Consider the following 14,880-nt stretch of genomic DNA (forward strand, 5'->3'; position numbering starts at 1 on the left):
TAATTCCTTTCCTTTACACATGATAGTAGTAGTGAAGAAAGAGCTGCATTTCCTGAGATAGAAAATGCCACAATGACAACATATAGTTGTTATGATTACTAATATAATAGCTGACTGATACATTAGTTAACATATTTGATGTTTTCAATTCTTCATTCCTAAGTCAAAGACGTATAACAGAAGAAGTTTATAATAATTCACTGAAATCCAGTAACTCAAAATATTTTCCAGTTGATGTATCACTCTGGTTAACTGACGTGTCACTCTGTACTCACTAGTCCTTCGTAAGAATGTTTTTACTATCCCAGAATGTAAAGAATAAGGGCCTTGGCCTCTACTATGTGTGGCAGTCTGGTCATATATAAACATTTTTAAAATTAGGACCATTTTCCCCCCTTCTATCTAGGCACAGTTGGCTTTCTCACACACATGTCTATTTCCTTTGCTCTCTTGAGCATCTATACAATTTGATGCTGGGCAATGGATGAAATGTTTTGGGAGAAAAAGGAGATAACTGTAGGATCAAACAGGGACTAAGGTTTGATTTTATGCTGATTTGTTCTGTAATGTTGGAAAAATTAACAGTCTAAAGAGGTCCCTCACTGAGGCTTAGCTATCTAATGGGGTCTTTTATTAGGATCAATTGAAAAAATATGTATCAACAGTAAAATACAAACCAACAGAAACAGTAGAATATACCCAAATGCAATCATAGAACTATATAGAACATGAGAACTAAGCATGGTATAGTTCATGCTTAGTTCAAAAAGTTCATGTTATAGTTCAAAAACTCAGCTTTTGAGATAAAGATACCATACCATGTTCTAACAAAACATTTCAACTAAGCTGTTATTCACTGAGCAGCCAAGTTCTTATATTTTCATTAGCTAATAAATGAGTATATGGCCTAGGAGAAAGGAGAGCTGGAAAAAAGTCATAAATGAATATATTGCCCATCTCTTAGCTTAGCTCTCTCTTTAGGTTTACTTGTTAAAAAAACAAATAAGAACACAAACTAAAAAAAATTGGAAATTCATAAGAAGGAATTATATCCAGGAAGCATGGTTTTATTTTCTATCCTCAGATTTTAAACTGTTTTTTTCTGGTAAAAGAGTAGGTGGCTCTTTGCAAAGGTGTGTCAGATAATGCTCCTAATAAAACAAGTTCTCTCTCGATCAAGATTTCTGTATGAGGCTGAAATTAATATGCAGTAACCTGGATATCATACAGAGATCAGCTCTTTGCTTCGGGAGGTCTATGCAAAGAACTGATCTCTGTATCCAGAAGGACATGCTGATCTTGTTCTGATATACTGGTTTAACAAAAACATGCTTGAGGTGTACATTACTGCCCACTTCCCAAAATGATTCTTCCAGGGAGGAGAGAAAAGAGACTTCAAAAATTAGTTCTATGCAGACTGAGATATGTTGCTGCTTCTTAATCTCCTGAATTTTTCTACTGTAAGTTAATTTAAATGTCCTTATTTCACTGTTCCCACTATAATTAAATTCACTCAGATCTAGGGCACATGTTTTGATGAACAGCAGCACTGTCGGAGACATCTCATTAGAGGCTGATTTTCACACGCAGAAATAACAAAATGGGATACATTGTTTCACTCATTTTCCCCCCTTTCCACACAGACCATTATTGTCAACCCATATAGCCAAACATAGTTGTTATTTCAGAAAGGGAAAAAAAAAAAAGCTAGATAATAGCAATACCAAACTTGTTTAACAGAAGACAGAGTACAATTTAACACTTCAGTAATTTTACAATCAGCTACATCTTTTGTTTTGACTAGAGAACTCATGAGAATTTGTTTCTCTGGAGGTTATCAATATGAGGGGAACATTCTGATCTTGTAACTGGAAATCAGATGAGAGTTCTGGAAGCCCACTGTAAAATCCTTCCCCAAAGCATGGAAATACATTGTTAATACTTTTCTAAGGGGGGATAACTGCCAATCTGATAAATGTGGTATAGTTAATGCTCTTCAAACATTCCTTTTTAGGGCTTTTATCTTTTAAGCCTTCCTTTGTTTTTTGTTTTTTGGTTTTTTTTTTGCGGTACGCGGACCTCTCACCGTCGTCATGTTCTTTGCGGAGCACAGGCTCCGTACGAGCAGGCTCAGCGGCCATGGCTCACGGGCCCAGCCGCTCCGTGGCATGTGGTATCCTCCCAGACCGGGGCACGAACCCGTGTCCCCTGCATCGGCAGGCGGACTCTCAACCACTGCGCCACCAGGGAAGCCCAAGCCTTCCCTTTTGTTCTTCGAATCAGTATCATTCTAAGACATTCTCACAAAAGGGTTTTACTACTAAATTAAGATAACTGGAAACAAAAAGTTACATAAGAAAATAAACTCCCTTTATTTCACCAAAGCTTTTTTAATGGCCCCAAATGTACACATTTATATGGTGGACTAAAAAAATTACCTGGGGCTTCCCTGGTGGCACAGTGGTTAAGAACCCACCTGCCAATGCAGGGGACATGGGTTCGAGCCCTGGTCCGGGAAGATCCCACATGCTGCGGAGCAACTAAGTCCATGCACCACAACTACTGAGTCTGCGCTCTAGAGTCTGCGAGCCACAACTACTGAGCCCACGTGCCACAACTACTGAAGCCCGCACACCTAGAGCCCGTGCTCCACAACAAGAGAAGCCACCGCAGTGAGAAGCCTGCGCACCACAACGAAGAGTAGCCCCCGCTTGCCGCAACTAGAGAAAGCCCGCACAGAGCAACAAAGACCCAATGCAACCAAAATTAATTAATTAAAAAAAAAAATTACCTGGCAAGTCATCTTAAACAGATGAGTGATTGAAAATGGTGAGACATATTTAACATTTGATTGCTGTGAATCCAAAAAAACCCCAAAAAACCAAAAAACTAAAAAACAATAAACCTTTTGTGATGCTCATTTCTTTTTAAAAAATAGATCACAATTTCATAAAACAAGTGTTTATTACACAATCTCCTCTCACTACTGTAACCAAGCCCTGTCAATTCTATTTCCTAAATCTCTCCCTCTCAAATACACCTCTTTTTCTTGGTCTCTGCTCCCATGGAATGATTTCAGGCTTTCATCATCTCTCTGACTGAACTATTTTTTTACAATATAATTTATTGTTCTTTGTTTTATTATGAAAATAATATGTGTTCATACTAGGAAATTTTGAAATTGCAGAAAAATAAAACTAACACTTAAATCAAATGAAATGCTAACACTAAGAGGCAATCACTGTTTGGGGGAGAAAATGTAAAGGGAGGGGCAATTGCACTAGTCAGACCTTCCCCAAGAGCAGAAGAATGAGGCAGTGTGGCTCACCATCGTGATTCTGAGCTACTTATACGTGCCTTTCCATAAAGGATATTAAAGGACTATATAAGATAAACAAGGACCTACTGTCTTGTACAGGGAACTATACTCAATATCTTGTAATAACCTATAATGGAAAAAATCTGAAAAAGAATATATAAGTATGTATGTACGTATAACTGAATCTGTTGTACACTTGAAACACAACATTGTAAATTAACAATACTCCAATTTAAAAAAAAGGAATACTAAAGGACTTATTTTGGAATCTCTTGGCTCTTTTTACATTAAAATTGTGTGCACTTATAAGACATATGCACACCTCACTTTTTCCCCTACTCGTATCCTAATCCAGAGATAGCAGACTATAGAAATAAATAACGTGATACTGCTAAAGAAAGCATTCTTTAGTAGCTCAGTGAAAACTGTTTTCCTATGAAGCTTTTTCCTTTACTAAAGGAAATAAGTTTAGAGCACTGGCGGCCATCAAAGCCAAGGGCCTGGAGCAAGTTCCTTTCTTTGTCTCTGCAGAGGTCTTCCCTGTTGCTTGCTGACCGCCAGTGGAATGTAACACAAAAAGGCACCAAATGCAGAGAGGAGGTTTTCATTAGCACTAGAGTGAAAGCTTCATGAGGGCAGGGATTTGTTTAGGTTCTGTTAATGCCAGAGTCCCAGGGCCTGTGCATGGTACACATTAGCTATTCAATAAATACTTCTTGAAAAAATAAATAGATAAATGAGGTCACGTCCTGATTGTTTGAGATCTCCTCTCCTACAAACATGCCATTTCACAGCTTTCTTTGATTAGCAACATGTTCTCAAAAATAAACTCTCATCTCCATATCTAGATACTTAAAAAGAAAATATATTAGCCACATATAATTAAAAATATATTAAACTATAGACTTCTTTCATTAATATTAACTTAGTGGCTCTCTACGACTCTTAATTCCATAATTTGAGGTCCATGTGTTTCTATAAAAAGTGCCATAGACATAAACATCTAGCACAGCACTGTCTAATATGGTAGCCACTAACTAGTCACCTGTGGTTACTAAATGTAATAAAAATTAAATAAAAATTTTAAATTCAGTTCTTCAGTTACAAGAGTCATATTTTAAGAACTCAATAGATGCATGTGCTAGTGGGTACTGTATTGAACAACACAAGTATAGAACACTTGTGTCATCAGACAGTACTGGACAGTGCTGACCTAGAGCTGACTCAACAGAGAGCCCTATCAGCAAGAGACTAGAGGAAAGACTGAAGACAGAAATCGTTTCATATTTAAAGCTTACTGAGTATGTGCATAGAATACGTCTACAAGGGTATAACAAAAAATTTGTAAAGTGAGTTTCCAGCTAAAGAAAGGTAGTAGCTGTGGGGAAAGAGAGAGTAAGAAAAATTACTTTCTGCTTCTCTTTTATATATTTTGGATCTTAAACCATGTACAACATCTAGTCCCCCCCCCCAAATTTTTTTAAGTATTTAGTCTTTGAAGTCTCCTTCCTACAATAATTTAACACATATATTGTCACATTTTTAAAATTGAGTTTTACTCTTTAAAAAAGATTATTACGAAAAGTTTGAAAGAGCTTTCTTCTAACAGCAACTACTATTGAGTTGACTAATGAACCAGGCACTGTGTTATGTACTTTATAAATATTATCCTATCCTCACAAAAGGCCAAGGAGGTAGGCAATCTTATCTTACAGATAAGAAATGGAAGGCTGAGAAAAATTAGGGCCACTTTGCAAGGTCACAGGGCTTGGTTAAGTTGTGGAACAGGAATTCACAATGGCCACAGGGCCTCCAGGATCTCTCCTAAAGGTGTTATGGCATATATATATTTTGACTTTAAAATAAAATCCACTGGACTTTGGAAATTCTCTGAACTATTTGAGGGAGAATGGTTTGGCAACCTGGTAGGCTTCAATGGAGAACATGCTCACAGGAAGGAAAGAGGTTCTGGGCTTGGCTGTCTGACAATCAGTTGTGACCTTCTTTGGAAATAAGATAAACTCTCCAGGACTTCTAAGGTAAACAAAAGCAAGAGGCTGACATGATTTTCAAGGTCCTGTCTGCTTCTAACAGTTGGCTGAGCTTAGGAAATGTGCTAAAGCTATTTTTGAGGTTAAAAAAAAAATCTTTTAAATCCAAACTAAACCTTCCTAAGAGTCTGCACTTTCCTGTGCTCCCTCACATCTGATTACATCTTCCACTGCAGAGCTTCCAGCCCTGGGAAAATCCAGAGGTTAAGAAAGAACACCCTTCATATACAAAGGATGTTTAAAAAAAAAAAAAAAAAGGCAAGAAGCTCTGCTCTACAATTTGAGCTAATATCTCCATGAAGAAAAGTAGAAAATGTCAAAACTGAGCAGCCATGGAGGCAATATAATCTTTTTCTTTTATCGTTTTTTTTTTTAAGTTTTTTCATCTTTTAATTTTCTTAAGCATACCCCTTGGTGTCTCATTTCATCCAGTTACAGGTAAAGAGGGGATGAGGGCTTCCCTGGTGGCGCAGTGGCTGAGAGTCCGCCTGCCGATGCAGGGGACACGGGTTCGTGCCCCGGTCCGGGAAGATCCCACATGCCGCTGAGCGGCTGGGCCCGTGAGCCATGGCCACTGAGCCTGCGCATCCGGAGCCTGTGCTCCGCAACGGGAGAGGCCACAGCAGTGAGAGGCCCGTGTACCGCAAAAAAAAAAAAAAAAAAAAGAGGGGATGAGATTTGGTCTGTGGAACTCCAGAGAACATATTAACGAGCAAGAGGAAGTCACAAAAAAATAAACATTAGTTCAATATAACTTTCTAACAGAGCAATCCAATAGTGGGACTGGCTGTTTCACCAGAAAGGGAACTCCCCGTCACTGGAAGTATTCAAGCAGGTCAGGTCCAAGTTGTGACCTCCCAAACTGCATGTAATAGCCTTGCATATTTTTTATTGCAATATAATTGACATATTATATTAGCTTCAGGTGTACAACATAATGACTCAATATATGTATATATTATGAAATGACCACCATAATAAGTCTAGTTAACATCCATCACCACACATAGCCACAAATTTTTTTTTCTTGTGATAAGAACTTTTAAGATCTACTCTCTTAGTAACTTGCAAATATACAATACAGTATTATTAACTATAGTCACCATGCTGTACATTATATCCCCAGAACTTATTTTATAACTAGATATTTGTGTCTTTTGACCACCTTCACCCATTTCACCCACCCCCCAATACAGTCTTCTTTAATACAAATATTTCTCCTCAAAATTGCTTCTGTACGGAAATAAGAGTATTAACATAAAAGATGTAGATGTAATATTATTTCATTTAAAAAGTTATAGAACAGTATTATAGTATGACCCTATTTTTGTGAAATAAAACAAAAAATAAAAGAAAACCCTCCAAGACCAACAACTATTCCATTTAGCTATATATGTACATAGGTTTAGATATATAGGTATGGGAAAATGGTTGGTCAATGGGGAAAGAGAGAAGAGGGGTAACTTTTACTTTACACTTACGTAATTTGGTGTTGAATTTTTTTATACAGCAAGCATATATATTAATTTCGTAATTATAAGGCAAATACATTTTAAAAAACTAAGCATCTATAGCTATGACAACATTTTCCTAAATCTCATTCAGAGGTATATTCTTTTTTCTGAATCCAGCTATCACAGTAAATTGCTGCACTGCAACCCCAATCCCCTTCTTTATCAAGGCGGAGCTGGTCTGTGGCCCTCAGGGGACGTTCTCTTAGTTCTTGATCTTGGCTGTTCCACTGCAACCTTGTCGTTGTACTGTTCTGACCTTCAGAGTCTTGGCTGTTTTTTCCCGGTTGCCTAAACCAGACTCTTGCCATTTCCAGACTCAGGGGAATGGGTGTTGCCACCGAGTTAAGTTCGGCCTGTGAGCCAGAAACATCTGTGTTTGAACCCTCATTCTTTATTAGGTATGCATCTTCAGGCAAGTTACTAAATCTCAACTCGGGTTCCTTATCTGTGAAAGGGAAACAACGGCCTCAGATGGGGTTTTCTGATGATTAAACTAAGTAGTACACGGACAGCTTACCTGTACTATTAAACTCAACCTGTGCCTGGCTCCCAGTAAGAGCTCAATAACCAGATGTTCCTACTTGGTTGTGCCACTGTTGTTGTCACTACTTGGGGATCTCTCAAGATCCAAGAAAATGAGGTAACATATAAAAAGAGTATAACACAACAAAGATGTCTGAGAGATTCCAGACATTATTCTTCTCACTGTACATAAATATTAACTTTAGTTAACTGTGCTATGAATTTAGACACCAGCACAAAGCTATTTATTATTTCTAGGAGAACATCGCTTCTGGTGTTCCATTTCATTTTGTGATTTCACAAATGGAAGGTCAGTCTTCCATTTCCACTGCAAATTCCCAACTGGGATAAATGCCAAATAAAATCAAACTTCAAGCCGGGGGCGGGGGGGAATCATTGAAAAACAAAACGAAACAGAACACTCACCTAATGAAAATTCTCTCTTGGAATTATGATCAAATAAAACCAAAAAGTTCAGGAGTAATCCCTGGGAAAATCTGTAGATGTACCTGATTCTAGTGCCACCCTTTGAAATGTGCATTCATTTTTCTCATTTAGTCTAATTTTGATCATGAAATCCCCCTCTCCCCCAGGAGAATTCATCAGTTCAAATGGAAAAACTCTGGTTCCATAGAACCAACACAGTTAGAAAATGAAATCCTTTGGCTTTGAGTTCACTAACCAGCAATACAGCCATCCAGATGAACACAGGTAACAGAATTTCCCTTGGCCTCAAGAAACAACTGCGTTCCAATAAAGACTGCTAAACAGAATGCCAATCAGGGACACACCACAAAATTTTCCCTTTTCTAGGATTTCTTTGTGCTATTATAACAGTGGTGGAATCAGCAGATCTGAGGGGACTCTGGTAATCAAAGTGCAGGTGCCAGGAGTGGACATAAACAAATTGTCACACTTTCAGAGAAGGCTTGGGGGGGGGTGGCTTCATAAGGGACATTTCAGAGAACCTTACACGCTCCCCCCAGTACCAGGATGACAATGGTACTGCCACAAAATGGATGCCTACTGTGTAGAATGTTTGCCTTGTATTTACGAAACAAGACAGGCTTTTGTTGCATATATAGAGTGCCCGTGTGGGAGTCTGGTTCCCTTTTCCAAAAATCAGGATGCTGAGTCACAACCTGAAAAAGTTACATGGGAATCAATAGTACGTACGGACAACAGCAATATATATCTCAGCCATAAACTGAGAAAGGGAACCAGAAAAGGGAACTTGCTCTGGGAGATAAGAGAATTGCATTCTGCTAAGAGTAATCGGCAAAGTCCTGTAAATATAATATTTAAATATTAGGAATTTTACTGCTTATCAGTCAAGAATAAGCTGATAAACACAGCAATACAGAAATTAACCAAAATCTGCAAACAGAAATGTTAAGAAATGACTACGTATTTGGCAGTTTTTAAATTCCCTTTTGCTTTATAATGGTATTATGTATGTAGTTTATTTAACTTAATATCATCAAATCAACTAGCTGTATTAGCTTCCTATGGCTGCTGTCACAAATTACCACAAACTTGGTAGTTTAAAACAACACACACATATTCTCTTACAGTTCTGAAGGTCAGAAGTCCAAACTCAGTCACGGGGCCACACTACCTGCAGACACTCTTCCCTTGCCTTCTCCAGCTGCTAGAGTTGTATCCCTTGTGGCCCCTTCTCCCATCTTCAAAGCCAGCAGCACAGTTTCTCATTTCACTGTCACACATGCTTCTCTGCAGTCAAATCTCCCTCTGCCTCCTTCTTATATGAACACTGAGATTGCATTCAGAAGCCAACCTGGATAATCCAGGATAATCTCCCCATCTCAAGAGCCTTAACCTAATCTTATCTTCAAGGTCTTTTAGGCAGAGAAGGTAACACTCCCAGGTCTAAGGATTAGAAGCTGGATATCTTTGGGGGTCATTATTCAGTCTACCACACTGGCTAAATTAGCTTTTGCGTCACAAATAATTGTAAACTGAGCAGCATATCACTGTAGTGTCTTAGTTTCCCATGTCTAAATCATTTCTGCATCTATGCAATGTGTTGTCTACGTTACTTGAAAAAGTTCACTCCTGTCAGTGACCGGCAGTAAGCAAATATTTCTCAAGAAAAAACAAAAAGTTTACTCAGGACCATCTTGAAATCTAAAGGTGCAATGAAAATACCACAAACACGAGCTCTCATTTTATGTTGGGTGACTGCAAAACAGCCTCTTGGAGGTGGAGATATTGGAAGGAAAATTTTTACCAGTCAGGATTTTTAAGGAGTTCATCTCATTTTCATATCTGATTTCTTTAATCTTCACTGAAAACAGGTATTCATTCTTTATGACCAAAGCCAAGAAGTCCTCCAAATACTTTTTTTTTCTTTTACTAGAGCCCCTTAGCATGCCCAGAAATCTTTTTTTTTTAAGTCAGTTAACTATTTTTTAAAATATCTTTTACTCAGAATGAATCATATGCTCAGACTCCCCAGTGACATTTACAGAAAAGAGCATTGGGATATATACTTCAATGACATATACATCTCAGCATAACAGCAACATATTTCAGGGACACAATTCTTCTGGAGAAACAGAAAATTTTGATTTATTGAAGCCACTTAAGCAAAACAAGCAACTAATTAAAGAATACTACTCTGAAAATTTTCAAGCTGAAATACGAAGATGCCAGGGATCTTGTTCTCAGATTTTAACCTAAATCCCTGTTAACTGCTTAAACTACAGAAACATGGAGAAAAGTAAGGCTGAAAAAAGACAATCCTGAAAAGAAATCAGTTTAGTATATAAATTAACATTTTCTTGAAGGCCTAGTGAGTGAAACACAACATTTATGATCAGCAGAAATGGCCTGCTTACAGAAAACAGTTATGAGTGGCATAATATTATAATATGCTCTAACTCAACTTCTCTCACCCTTCCAACTTTTAAAATATATTCTAATAATTTTTAACTGCTTTTTTTTTTTTTGCGGTACGCAGGCCTCTCACTGTTGTGGCCTCTCCCGTTGCGGAGCACAGGCTCCGGACACACAGGCTCAGCGGCCATGGCTCACGGGCCCAGCCGCTCCGCGGCATGTGGGATCTTCCCGGACCGGGGCACGAACCCGTGTCCCCTGCATCGGCAGGTGGACTCTCAACCACTGCGCCACCAGGGAAGCCCTTAACTGCTTTTAAACAAGTTAGACACACACATATCCTTTTATGATAATGTTATTTCAATGTCATAAACTAGACACAGGATCATAACTCCTCCCATTATAGGTACTTTCAGAAAGAATAACCTTATATCAGGCATGACATTTTTTGAATTATTTTGGCAGATGCCCATAATTTAGTTGGCTTACATCCAGTATGTAGATGTATTTCTTCCAATTAATATATACTGGTCATGTCCTTGGGAAGTGACATTGCTCAAAAATAAAATTCAGGGAATGGGACACTAGTAATACCTACTTTGAAATCTTTCCCTACTGAAATTAGTGTTGAACTCTGGAGTAATTCATTTGTGTATAAGGGTGAAACAAACATAGATTTTGGAAGAAAAAGTCTGGCCTTGCTTTCATGTATCTGAGGGCCCATCTCTAGGGTGATGATCTTCCAACCACAGCAGTCTTGGTCAGGGTCTTCAAAAAACCTCATCCGTGGTTGTCTCTCAAGTATACTAGTTTGCTTGTAACCAACCAAAATAAACACCTGTGGTTTAATAAAAAATAATATTTGATCTTTTTCTTCCTTTGGTTTCTGGCACAGAGTTCCCAGAACATTTGGTGTCTCCTGAGTGATGAGAATGTCTCTGTATACTAATGAGATGACTCTGGTATGTGTGGGGAGGAGGGGTAGGGAGTGAGGGGGCCTAGATAGCTTCAAGATAGGGGTTGGTCACCAGAAACACCAAGGCTTGATTAGAAGCTTGGAACTTTCAGCCCCACCCCTAGACCTTGAGAGAGGGGACAGAGGGGAGGGGCTAGAGATTCACTTCAATCACCAATGGCCAATGATTCAATCAATCGTGCCTACCCCGTGAAACCTCCGTGAAAGCCCTTAAATGACAGAGTTCAGAGAACTTCCAGGGTTGGTGAACAAATCAATGTTCTAGGAGGGTGGCACACCCAGAGAGCACATGGAAGCTCTGTTCTCCCCACCCACATACTTTGCCCTATGCTTCTCTTCCATTGGGCTGTTCCTGAGTTATATCCTTTATAATAAACTCGTAAATGTAAATAAAGTGTTTTCCTGAGTCCTGTGAGTCATTCCAGTGAATGAGTAGGGGATCATGGGAACCAAATTCATAGCCAAGTTGGCTGTATGTATGGGTTGACTCGGGATGCGGAACTTACAAGGAGCATCTGGGGTGAGGGCAGTCTTGAGAAACTGAGCCCTTAAACCTGTGTAGTCTGACATTTACTCAGAGCTGTTAGTGAGAGAATTGAATTGAATGGTTGGACACCCAGCTGGTATTGGAGAATCCAAGAATACCAGATGCTAGACTTTGCCAAAGAACCAACCTTGAGCACAGCAGAGAAGATGGAGGTGAGACTGATAAAGACTTGTGTGAAAAACATGCAGGCTCCCCCTTCCTCTGATGAGAGTTGAATGATTGAACACCTGCTGGCAAGTCCTGCTTGGCCCACAAGCACTTTCTAAAAATCCAAATGACCTAATGGTGAGCATTTAAAATGGGGACATTTTACATTAAAATCCAGATTTCAGGCTGACCTTGAAGAATTAGAAGACACATAGCACTGGACTAGAGCCCCACATGGCAAAACAGGATGGAGCAGAGCAAGAGCAGCCTCCCTCCTCTGAGAGGGCATGTGCCGTGCAGTCACCAGTCTCTTCCATCCGAGCAGCACCTCCACGCCCAAGGCTGACAGCTACCACGTAGCATCCACTCGTTTACATCACTGCTTTGGTTCCTAAGGTCACTGTTTGCATTTTTTGCTACAGACAACATAAAGTTTTATTCTTAGGTCAATTCAGATCATCAGGAACCTGCAGTCTTGGACTGTACTGTGTTGGCCTACTGCAGAATGTCTTTAAGTCACGTTTTGGCTTCATATCCTCTCTTTTCACTCATAGTAACTGCAGTAAATTGCTCTTATGGATGTTAAAGACACTACCACTAAATTTTTAGTGTTCCTTTTATCTAGGATGTGAATCCTATGTAATTTCAGAATTAAAGGCTAGGAAGGGCTTTGTCACCTGGGGAACTGGTGTGCTCCACTCATGATTAGGGAGAACTATGGAAAGGAGTCCCTTTATATCACTAACCATGAAGTAGTCATCCCTCGGTATACATGGGGGATTGGTTTAGGACCTGCAGCCAGATACCAAAATTCATGGATGTTCAAGTCCCATAGTCAGCCCTCCATATTGGCTAGTTCTGCATCCATGGCTTCAACCAACCCCGGATCCTATATTAAGCTTTTGATCCACAGTTGGGTGAATCCAGGGATGCAGAATCTGCAGATTCTGAAAGCTGACTGTATTTATTGGAAAAAAAAAAAAAAATCTGCATATAAGTGGACTGAGGGACTGAGCAGTTAAAACCCATGTTGTTCTATGGTCAACTGTAATTCTGAGTCAACTATACAACTAATAACAGGCCATTTAGTGTTCTATTTTTCATCTCAATTTATATGTTCCCTAGCCTGGACTTTCAGTTTTTAATTAGTATTTTACAATTTTTTTTATAAGGGTAACACAGAGAAAATATATGAATATGTGGATAATTGCAACCTCATTCCTTGTGCTACCTCCTAAGGGAAACTCTGGGTTTGATTCTCAGCTTTTTCCCCTTTCCCTAGTTCTGGGCTTATTGACACAAATGTGAGAAATAAATTAGCAGGAGGAGAGAAGTGGAGAAGAATATACAATGAGAGAGGAAATAGAAGAAAAGATATCGGGACTTCCCTGGTGGCGCAGTAGTTAGGAATCTGCCTGCCAACGCAGGGGACACGGGTTCGAGCCCTGGTCCAGGAGGACCCCACATGCCGCAGAGCAACTAGACCCGTGCGCCACAACTACTGAGCCTGTGCTCTAGAGCCCGCGAGCCACAACTGCTGAGCCTGCGTGCCACAACTACTGAAGCCCGTGCGCCTAGAGCCCGTGCTCCGCAGCAAGAGAAATCACCACAATGAGAGGCCCACGCACTGCAACGAAGAGTGGCCCCTGCTCGCTGCAGCTAGAGAAAGCCCGCATGCAGCAACGAAGACCCAATGCAGCCAAAAATAAATAAATAAAAACAAATAGATTAATTAATTTTTTTTAAAAAAAGAAGAAAAATACCTAAAAATGAAGGTGGAAAGAAGGAGAAAGGTAAGGACTGACTGGATTTGAGGAGACCCTTTGTGTAGGTTTCAAGACAGAGAAAGTTTGGGGAGATAGCTGACAGCCATGTAAAAGTTCAGAGAGATGGGCAAAGAGGATTTTTTTAAAGTTCTATTACATATAATGCATTTACTCCCCTTTTGGATGTTTTCTGAGAGGTGAAGTAAGTATTTGAATTATTTTCAATTATTTTCACTGTCATACTTATTTCTTTGAATATGACTTAATGCTGGGACTGGACCACAACAAGTCTGCTTATATATATGGGTTACATAAATGTAGTTTTTATAAGGTGCCTCAAATCTCTATGGAATAAGGTGGGGCATGAATGAATGAATGAACAGATAAGAAATAAACAAACTTCAGTGCTGCAATGATAAAGCAGGCTAATTATAAGTTATCTATGTCAAATTCCACAAATCGTTAAAATCCTTGAATCCCAGCATGTCACATAGACTAAAAGGGACTAATACCACAGTGAAGTTGCTTGATACCCTTACAATGACAGAAATCAAACTCTGCCCAAAACCAATGTACTAATTTAAAGAATATAAGGTGCTCTGAGGGGGACAACTACCCTGAAACCTAACAACTCCCTCACCACTCAAACACCTGCCCATTTCCCCAGATAAAGAGAAATGGACTTTTCCATCATTAACTCTTCTTCATACTTAATATGTCACTTGGCACACGGAAACAAAATTCATTATATGCCATTAACTGAGTAATCAAACCACCTTCTACAAGAGCAGTCTTTACCAAGAAACTTTCACTTTGATTTTATTACATTTTCTTTTTGATTTTTTAATAGTAGTTGATAAAAGGCAAGGTAATTTCATATAGATTTGCATTTGTTTATGTAGTTTTCATTGTTCTGAGCTGAGAAATTCCTTTTAATTTCCGTACACATTATGGAACTCTTTTACATCTTTATAATATTGGAATAATAGTCATCCAAATTTCCTGTGGATTTCCATGTTCCTGTGTTAGGCCATAAAAAACTCAGCTGGACTTTATTCTGGCTGAGATTGAAGAAGCTTCTGAACAAAACCAAAATATAATGATAACAATATTTCATAAGATGAGGGAAAATAAATATGTTTTTAACTATCACTGAGTTGCTCTGCAGGGAGTATACTA

The 14,880-nt window shown here is 39.0% G+C and overlaps 1 protein-coding gene across 2 annotated transcripts in view; it reads right to left on the reverse strand.

The window, feature by feature from the left end:
• Positions 1 to 14,880, reverse strand: part of NCOA7 (nuclear receptor coactivator 7) — a 144,633-nt gene that overhangs the window by 78,545 nt on the left and 51,208 nt on the right. The gene's annotated exons all lie outside the window — the stretch shown is intronic.

The sequence above is a fragment of the Delphinus delphis genome, chromosome 14 (genome assembly GCF_949987515.2).
Source record: "Delphinus delphis chromosome 14, mDelDel1.2, whole genome shotgun sequence".
Lineage (NCBI taxonomy): Eukaryota > Metazoa > Chordata > Mammalia > Artiodactyla > Delphinidae > Delphinus > Delphinus delphis.